This window comes from Symphalangus syndactylus, chromosome X, assembly GCF_028878055.3.
Source record: "Symphalangus syndactylus isolate Jambi chromosome X, NHGRI_mSymSyn1-v2.1_pri, whole genome shotgun sequence".
NCBI classification, from domain to species: domain Eukaryota; kingdom Metazoa; phylum Chordata; class Mammalia; order Primates; family Hylobatidae; genus Symphalangus; species Symphalangus syndactylus.
In genome coordinates this window covers 61,533,021-61,542,250 of record NC_072447.2, presented here as the reverse complement: position 1 = coordinate 61,542,250, position 9,230 = coordinate 61,533,021, and the positions used below count along the sequence as shown (strand labels likewise).

At 36.8% G+C, this 9,230-nt stretch overlaps 1 protein-coding gene across 1 annotated transcript in view; it reads left to right on the top strand.

The window, feature by feature from the left end:
• Positions 1 to 1,647: 1,647 nt before the first annotated feature.
• The window catches only part of ZNF41 (zinc finger protein 41), a 333,150-nt gene continuing 325,567 nt past the window's right edge, over positions 1,648 to 9,230 (top strand). Inside the window, exon 1 of the mRNA XM_055269297.2 lies at positions 1,648 to 1,665. The gene's annotated coding sequence lies outside the window, so the exon portion shown is untranslated. The remainder of the gene's footprint in view (positions 1,666 to 9,230) is intronic.

Genomic DNA, 9,230 nt, shown 5'->3' with positions numbered 1-9,230 from the left:
TCCCATATTCTGGATTTGGCTGACGACATCATTGTGATATCACTGAAGATATTCCTTGATCCTTCATGTTTAATGTAAGCTGTTAGCTCTAGAGGCTTGAACATATTCAGGTTTAATTTTTTGGCAAAAATACTTCATAAGTTGTGTTTCGTACATATTCTTGCATCTCACTGGGAGGTGCATAATTCCTCAATATCTTTCTTTATGTGCTAAGATTAATCAGTGGGTTCAGGTGTTATTGAACCTGATCCATAGATTATAAAGCTCCCTGCAGCCTTTCACTTAAATGTTTAGCATCCATTGATAATCATTGCCTAGGTCCATTATTTCATTAGGATTTTCAAAATAGTGATATTTTAATGCTGTCCCTCCCTCTTTGTTTATTAGCTGGAATACTTCTATAAAGAACAACTTTAGGCTAGGCACAGTGGCTCACACCTGTAATCTCAATGTTTTGGGAGGCCAAAGGGGAGGATTGCTTGAGCCCAGGAGTTCGTAGACATGCCTGGACAACACAGTAAGACCCTAAATCCACATTTAAAAAAATAGGTGGGCATGGTGGCACACACCTATAGTCCCAACTATTCAGGAGGCTGAAGCAGGAGGATCACTTCAGCCCAAAAGTTCACGCCTGCAGTGAGCTATGACCGTGCCACTGTACTCAAGCAAAACCCTGCATCCAAAAAAAAAAGAACTTAAAACTAAGACCTTAAAGGATTGAACTGTTTTCAAGTAACCTAACTGCATCCCAGAGCAAAGCTCAATAATGTTTATGGAATACAAAAATATTCAGGGCCCAAAAAGATAAATTTCACAATGTCTGGCATCCAGTAATTACCAGGCATGCAAAAAAGCAGGAAAATATGGCCTATAATGAAGAGAAAAATCAATCAAAATTGACCCAGAAGGGACACAGATGATAGAATTAGTAGATAAAGACATTTGAGCAGTTATTATAACTGTATTCTCTATGTTCAAGAAACTAAAAGAAGGCTTGAGGTTAAGTAGAGACATGATTTGCTGATTGATTTAATACACAATGAGTGGGAGAAATTTACATTAGATATTTTTATCCTACACAATGTTAAGTATAACTAGGTATCTAAGAGACATATCATATGGGATATCATGAAGAAAATGCATTAAAAACAATTTCCGACCTTCTTCCATCCCCAGTGCTGACCATGCTACCTTGAATAGGATTGTGTTGCTGCAGGTATCAGTGTCATTTGAGGATATGACTGTGGACTTCAGCAGGGAGGAGTGGCAGCACTTGGACCCTGCTCAGAGATGCCTGTACTGGGACATGACACTAGAGAACTACAGCCACCTGCTCTCAGTGGTTAAGCACTGCTGCCCTTGCATCTCTGAGGCCCCAGTGGATATTTCTAATCTCAGCTGTTGAGTGCTGCCTGACATCTCATATGTGATGACCCTTGATTTGTCTGAGATTCAGTTCTATTCATTTTTGTGATTATTACTCTGTTCCCAGTGAAATGTGTTTACTTTTCTGGAAATCCCCTGAAACCCAATCAGCTGGACCCAATCCTGTATCATGTCCCGTTAACAGGGTACCAAGTCCCCAGTCAGAGGCCACCTTCAAGTTGGAGCAAGGAGAGGGGCCATGGACGCTGGAGGGGGAAGCCCCACATAACAGCTATTCAGGTGAGTGAGCGTGACCCAGGCAGATGGGGACATGGAAGTCAGTCTCACTTTCCCTAGGAGAACCTGATGTCTTGGAAACACTTTGAAGATAACCCATCTTGAAAGTTCTAAACTTTTGGGGTTAACTGAATATAGACAGTATTAATTCCTCAGATACCTAAATGTCATCTCCGAGTATGACCCTTGCCAATATCCATTGTCTTCTTTACTTGGCCTTTTAACAGGAGAGTGATCTGCCTCCTCTTCCCCATCCTTGCACTCTGGATCACATATCAAGCTGCCCCTCAAGGACCTCTCTTTCTTGGTTATTTTCTCCTTCTCTTACATTTTCTTCCCTGCCTTCTCCAGTGGTCTTAGATTCAGTCCTTATGTATTCAGGTTTTTATGGATCTGCTTCCTTTCAAAATCACTGCATCCCACTCTTGCTTCTGCTTAATCTCCTTTCATTTCATTTCCTCTCCAGCTTCTCAGAACTGCCATCTACAACTATCCTCATGCCATTTCTGGTCTGTCAACACTTCCATCAGAATCTATACTCTTCCTCACCACCCTATGCCTCAGCCTCAACTGCTCACTTTGTGGTGTTCATACTTTCATTCCATTTCTCTTATAATTAGCTACTTGGAACGTTTAATTATATTTGTTATCCATGTGGGATTCCTCTCTGTGTATTGCTTGTTCCTATTGTTATATCTATTTCTAACCACAGATCTTTCTGTCTTTTACTTGTTGATTTGTACTTTGTTTGTTTTCTTATCTTTACAGACTTTTCTTCCTCCACTCCCTGTAGCTGAGGTGCCCTTAACTAGGGCCCTGTATACTGTCCTCTGTTCTTCCCTTTGTAGAATATCTTCCTTAAAGGAGTCTTTCATCTATTCTGAACTCATGTTTTGTTTTCCTGTTCTATTGACTTATATACAGTCACCCCTCGTTATCTCTGGGGGATTGGTTCTAGAACCCCCTTTGGATGCCAAAATCCACAGATGCTCAAGTCCCTGAAATAAAATGGCATAATATTTGCATATAACCTATGCACAGCCTCCCTTATACTTTAAATCATCTCTAGATTACTTATAATACCTAATATAATGTAAATGACATGTAAATAGTTGTTATACTGTATTGTTTAGGAAATAATGACAAGAAAAGAGTCTGTACATGTTCACTACTGATGCAACCATCCTCTTTTTAAAAAATATTTTTGATCTGTCGTTGGTTGAATTCATGGATGCAGAACCCATGGATACAGAGGACCCACTGTACCTTTAGTCTTTGCATTATAACTGTGCTGTAGTACCATATTTACCTGTGTAAAATAAGATTTCTCACAGCTATTTAATTTCTTCACTTTAATATATTAGTAAGTGGAATTTTCATTGCCTGAATCAGAAAATGTTCTTACCTCCTAAAATCTTCTGGATTCTAATATATTTCCTGGCTCTTCGCTCTGGAACTCCTACCTTTTTTTCTGTTTTTGGAAATATTTAGATGTCCTTTCTTTTCAAATCCCACTTATTTCACCTAAAACTAAGTCCAGTTTTTAAATCATGTTTGGATTATACTGTTCTTTTTATATTATTTATTTTTTTTAACTTTTATTTTAGGTTCAGGGGTACATGTGCAGGTTTGTTGTGCAGGTTTGTTGCATGTCCTGGGGGTTTGGTGTACAGATTATTTCATCATTCGGGTAAGAAGCATAGTACTCTATAGGTTTTTCTGCTCCTCTCCCTCTTCCCACCCTCAACCCTCAAGTATGTCTCAGTGTGTATTGTTCCTCTTTTGTCCATGAGTTCTCATCATTTAGCTCTCACTTATAAGTGAGAATATGTGATATTTGGTTTTCTGTTCCTGTGTTAGTTTGCTTAGGATAATGGCCTCGAGCCCCATCCATGCTACTGCAAAGGACATGATCTTGTTCTTTTTTATGGCTGCGTAGTATTTCGTGGTATATATTACCACATTTTCTTTAGCCAGTCTATCAATGATGGGCATTTAGGTCAATTCCATGTCTTTACTATTGTGAATAGTGCTGTGATGAATGTATGTGTGCACGTGTCTTTATGGTAGAAAGATTTATATTTCTTTGGGTATATACCCAGTAATGAGATTGCTGAGTCAAATGGTAATTCTGTTTTAGGTTATTTGAGGAATTGCCACACTGCTTTCCACAATGGCTGAACTAACTTACACCCCCACTAGCAGTGTATAAGCAATTTGCTTTTCTCCGCAACCTTACCAGCATCTGTTATTTTTTCTTTTTAATAATAGCCATTCTGACTGGTGTGAGATGGTATCTTATTATGGTTTTGATTTGCATTTCTCTAATGATTAGTAATGTTGAGCATTTTTTCATGTACTTGTTGGCTGCATGTATGTCTTCAGTGTTTATGTCCTTTGCACACTTTTTAATGGTGTTGTTCACTTTTTGGTTGTAGAATTAAGTTCCTTATAGATACTGAATATTAGACCTCTGCAAATATTTTCTCCCATTCTGTTCGTTGTCTGTTTACTCTCTTGATAGTTTCTTTTGCTGTGCAGAAGCTCTTTAGTTTAATTAGATCCCATTTGTCAATTTTTGCTTTTGTTGCAATTGCTTTTGGCATTTCCATCATGAAATCTTTGCCCATTCCTATGACCTGAATGGTATTGCCTAGGTTTTCTTCCAGGGTTTTATAGTTTTGGGTTTTACATTTAAGTCTTCAATCCATCTTGAGTTAATTTTTGTATATGGTGTAAGGAAGGGGTCCAGTTTCAATCTTCTGCATATGGCTAGCTAGTTATCCCAGCACCATTTATTGAATGTGGAATCCTTTCCCCATTGCTTGTTTTTGTCAGCTTTGTCAAAGATCAGATGGTTGTAGGTGTGTGACCTTGTTTCTGGGCCCTCTATTCTGTTCATTGATCCATGTGTCTGTTTTTGTACCAGTACCATGCTGGTTTGCTTACTGTAGCCCTGGAGTATAGTTTGAAGTCACGTAATGTGATGCCTCCAGCTTTGTTCTTTTTACTTAAGATTGTCTTGATTATTTGGGCTCTTTTCTGATTCCATATAAATTTTAAAATAGTTTTTTCTAATTCTGTGAAGAATTTCAGTGGTAGTTTAATGGGAATAGCATTGAATCTATAAACTACTTTGGGCAGTATGGCCCTTTTCACTATCTTGATTCTTCTATCCATGAGCATGGAATGTTTTTACATTTGTTTGTCTCTTCTCTTATTTCCTTGAGCAGTGGTTTGTAGTTCTCCTTGAAGAGGTCCTTCACTTCCCTTGTTAGGTGTATTCCTAGGTATTTTATTCTCTTTGTAGCAATTATGAATGAGAGTTCATTCCTGATCTGACTCGTTGCTTGTCTATTGTTGGTGTATAGGAATGCTTGTGATTTTTGCACATTGATTTTGTATCCGGAGACTGCTGAAGTTGCTTATCAGCTTAAGAAGCTTTTAGGCTGAGATGATGGAGTTTTCGAAATACACAATCATGTCATCCGCAAACAGAGACAGTTTTACTTCCTCTCTTCCTATTTGAATACCCTTTATTTCTTTCTCTTGCCTGATTGCCCTGGCCAGAAATTCCAATACTATGTTGAATAAGAGTGGTGACAGAGGGCATCCTTGTCTTGCGCCAGTTTTCAAGGGGAATGCTTCCAGCTTTTGCCCATTCAGTATGATATTGGCTATGGGTTTGTCATAAGTGGCTCTTATTATTTTGAAGTATGTTCCGGCAGTATGTAGTTTATTGAGACTTTTTAACAGGAAGGGATGTTGAATTTTATTGAAGGCCTTTTCTGTATCTATTGAGATAATCATGGGCTTTTTGTCTTTAGTTCTGTTTATGTGATGAATTATGTTTATTGATTTGCATATGTGGAACCAGACTTGCATCCTGGGGGTGAAGCCAACTTGATTGTGGTAGATAAGCTTTTTGATGTACTGCTGAATTCAGTTTGCCAGTATTTTATTGAGGATTTTTGCATCAGTGTTCATCAGGGATATTGGCCTGATGTGTTTTTGTTGTCGTTGTTGTATCTTCTTCCAATCCATGAATATGTGATATCTTTCTATTTATTTGTGTTTTCTTCTACTTCATTCTACAGCACATTAAAAGAATTAGTCACTATGATCAAGTGGGATTTAATCCCTGGATATAAGGATGGTTCAACAATTATGATTCACCACAGTAACAAAATGAAGAATAAAAATCATATCATCATCTCTATAGATGCAGAAAAAGCATTTGACAAAATTCAACCGTTTCATGATAAAAACTCTTAACAGAATAGGTATAAAGGGAACTTATCTCAATACAATAAAGGTTGTATATGACAAGCCCATAGCTAATATCATTCTCAATGGTGAAAAATTGAAAGCTTTCCCTCTAACTAAGATCAGAGACAAGACAAGGATGTCCTTCTCATCACTTCTTTTCAACATAGTTCTGGAAGTCCTGAACTAAGTCCTTTCCATTAGGATGCCTTTTCTTTCTTTCTGTTGACTAATTGGCTATTAGCTAAGAAAAAGAAATAAAAGGCATCCTAATAGAAAAGGAAAAAGTGAAATTGTCTATTTGCTAATGACACGATTTTATATAGAGAGAATCCTGAAAATTCCACCAAAAAACTGCTAGAACTGGTAAATGAGCTCAGTAAAATTGCTGTATTATTCTTTTCTTAATGGGATTAGCTAATTCCCTTGTTTTTTTTACAAGTTTATTTTAAGTACTACTGACAGATTTTATTATCTAAACCATGACATCTACTTTATGCTCACTTTGTGAAATAAAATGGAAGTTACTCCCTATTATGTAGCAAATGATCATTAAACTCTTCTCAGTGACAACAGGCCACAAATTTCTAGTTGAACATTGTATATATTCTATAACTCATGTTCTATTCCATTTTTCTCATTTTCCTTAATGTTTCCTACATATGAAATTCCTCTCTGCATCTTGGCTGTTGATTATTTAAGGCTGTTTCTCTCCAGATACAGTTTTCACTAGTTCTATTTAATTTAGTGTTTAATTACTCTAGCATTGCATATCTTTCCCTTTCTTCACCTCCATGCCTCAGAATTTCAAAATTAATAACTTTTCCCCTTTATTTTAGTTTTTAATTTAAATTTTTGGGAGAGATAATATATTTACAAGGTTTGAAATTCAAAAATATGAAAGAGTACACAGTGAAAAATCTCACTCCCATCTCTTTCCTCCCATATCCCTCCCCAGGGACTACCAATATTAATGGTTTCCTTCCAGAAATACTTATATGCAAATTATATATTTTCAAATTGTATGACAGATGATGATTTCCCTCCTAGAGCTTTTCTAAAATCCTTAAGAATAAAAGTAATAGCAATATTTTATTCTTAATTTTTTAGTGGAAAAAGGGATAAACCAGTTCAAGTACTAAAATTTTTGGTTTTGTGGAGATAGGTAAATGAGGGTGTTTTGTTTCAGTGGGATTGTTTTCAGTGTGTTGAAAAGTGTTCAAAGAAACAGATTGTTAGTGGGAAGGGAAAACATGACTTGAAAACAAAAAGAATTCAGCCTTTGTTCATTAATCATTCCAGCAATGTGGACAACTATTATTTAAAAAGCATAAAAGTGGGTAACATAGATAGTGTCTGCTCTTAAAATTCAGAGAAAATCATGTCTCCCTAGAAATGTACTTAGATCATGAGATTAATTTTCAGAGCATAGGACTCTTAACTGATCTATGAATCACATATACATTTTGAATCGTCACAAAACAGAAAAAGCAAGCTTAATGAGAGAATATGTGAATAATGATTGGATTTAGGAATACACTGGATTTTTGAGTAAATATTGCTTACTAATGGAATGCAAACTTACATATACTATCTATTTTTTCAGACCAATGACTGTATGTGTGGCCTATGAAGTTGGTGGGCTCAAGAGTGTTAAAGATAACATTTTCAGCACAGGCATGAACTTTTTACATTGAAGAGTAGTAGCTGTAACTAAATATTTTTGGCTCCAGTAAAAGGTTTGTGTGTGTGTATATGTGTGTGTGTGCATGTATGTGTGTTTGTGTGTGTATGCTAAATGAAGTACAAAGTTCAAAAAAGTTGCTCATCTGTGCCTATGAATTGACATGCTTAAGAATAAATGAAAGGAGATTTATGGATATAAGAGTACAGCATAAGAGTGAAAGTATAGTGGAGTTTGGGGGACAAGGTTCTGGATGCCAGTATTTTAGCCTGGCTACAAGAGGAAAACAAACGGGATTTTATGATCAGGTCATGCTCAGTATCTTCAAACTCGGTAGAATAGAATGATGGTATAATTCAGGGGTCCCCAACCTCCAGATCACAGACTTGTGCCAGTGGAAGATAGTCCGTGGCCTGCGAGGAACCAGGTGGCACAACAGGAGGTGAGCAGTGGAGCCAGAAAGCGAAGCTTCATTTGTATTTACAGCTGCTCCCTATCACTCACATTACCACCTGAGCTCCCCCTCCTGTCAGATCAGTGGGAGTATTAGATTCTCATAGGAGTGCAAACTCTATTGTGAACTGAGAATGCGAGGGATCTAGGTTGTGCACTCCTTATGAGAATCTAATGCCTGATGATCTGTCACTGTCTCCCATCACTCCCAGATGGAACCATCTAGTTTCAGGAAAACAAGCTCAGGGCTCCCACTGCATTATGGTGAATTGTATAATTATTTCATTATATATGACAATGTAATAATAATAGAATAGAAATAAAGTGCACAATGAATGTAATGCACTCAAATCATCCCGAAACCATCCCCCCTCCCTGGTCCATCGAAAAATTGTCTTCCACAAAACTAGTCCCTGCTGCCAAAAAGGTTGGGGACCACTGGTGCAATTTATGCATTTTATAAATATTGAAAACCTGCTATATTTCATATTCTGTAAAAATAATTGAAATATTAGTGATTTCCTCTTCTTGGTAAGTTGATTTATGTATTACTTAGGGTAAAACTGAGCTGCTATAAGAACTAACTGGGTACTAGATAGCCTATGTAAATGGAGACAGGCTGGCTTGGTTTAAATCCAGTCTACTTGACACAGGACCCATGTCATCTTGGGCAAATTATTTACCCATTCTGAGCTTCAGCTGTTTCTTCTGAAAGCATGTATAATAATATCTACCTCAGAGGGTTGCTATGAAAGTTAAATGAGTTTAAATATATGTATTATGTATTAATACTTTTATATCACTTAGAAAAGTACCTGGCATGTTCTAAGTGCTGTTTAAGTGTACAGCATATGATAAGAATCATCATTATCATCATCATGTGATTTCTCTGTGTTCAGTCTGGATAAGTTGCATATGGCTCCTCTATACTAAGCTAACTGTTCTATGTTACAATTTCACCTTCTTTTTCTCCTTTTAGGAGGGAAGTGTGGGATTGAAATTCTATAATAGTAAATTTCTGTTAAAAGTTTTATTTCACAATAAGAGAGTAGGTGAATTCAAGAGGGACAATTCATTGTTTCCATTTTTAATGAAAACTGTGGCAAGATGATGAACAGATAGAGATGTAAGGAAAACCAAAATAGACCTTTGAGTCATTTGCTTT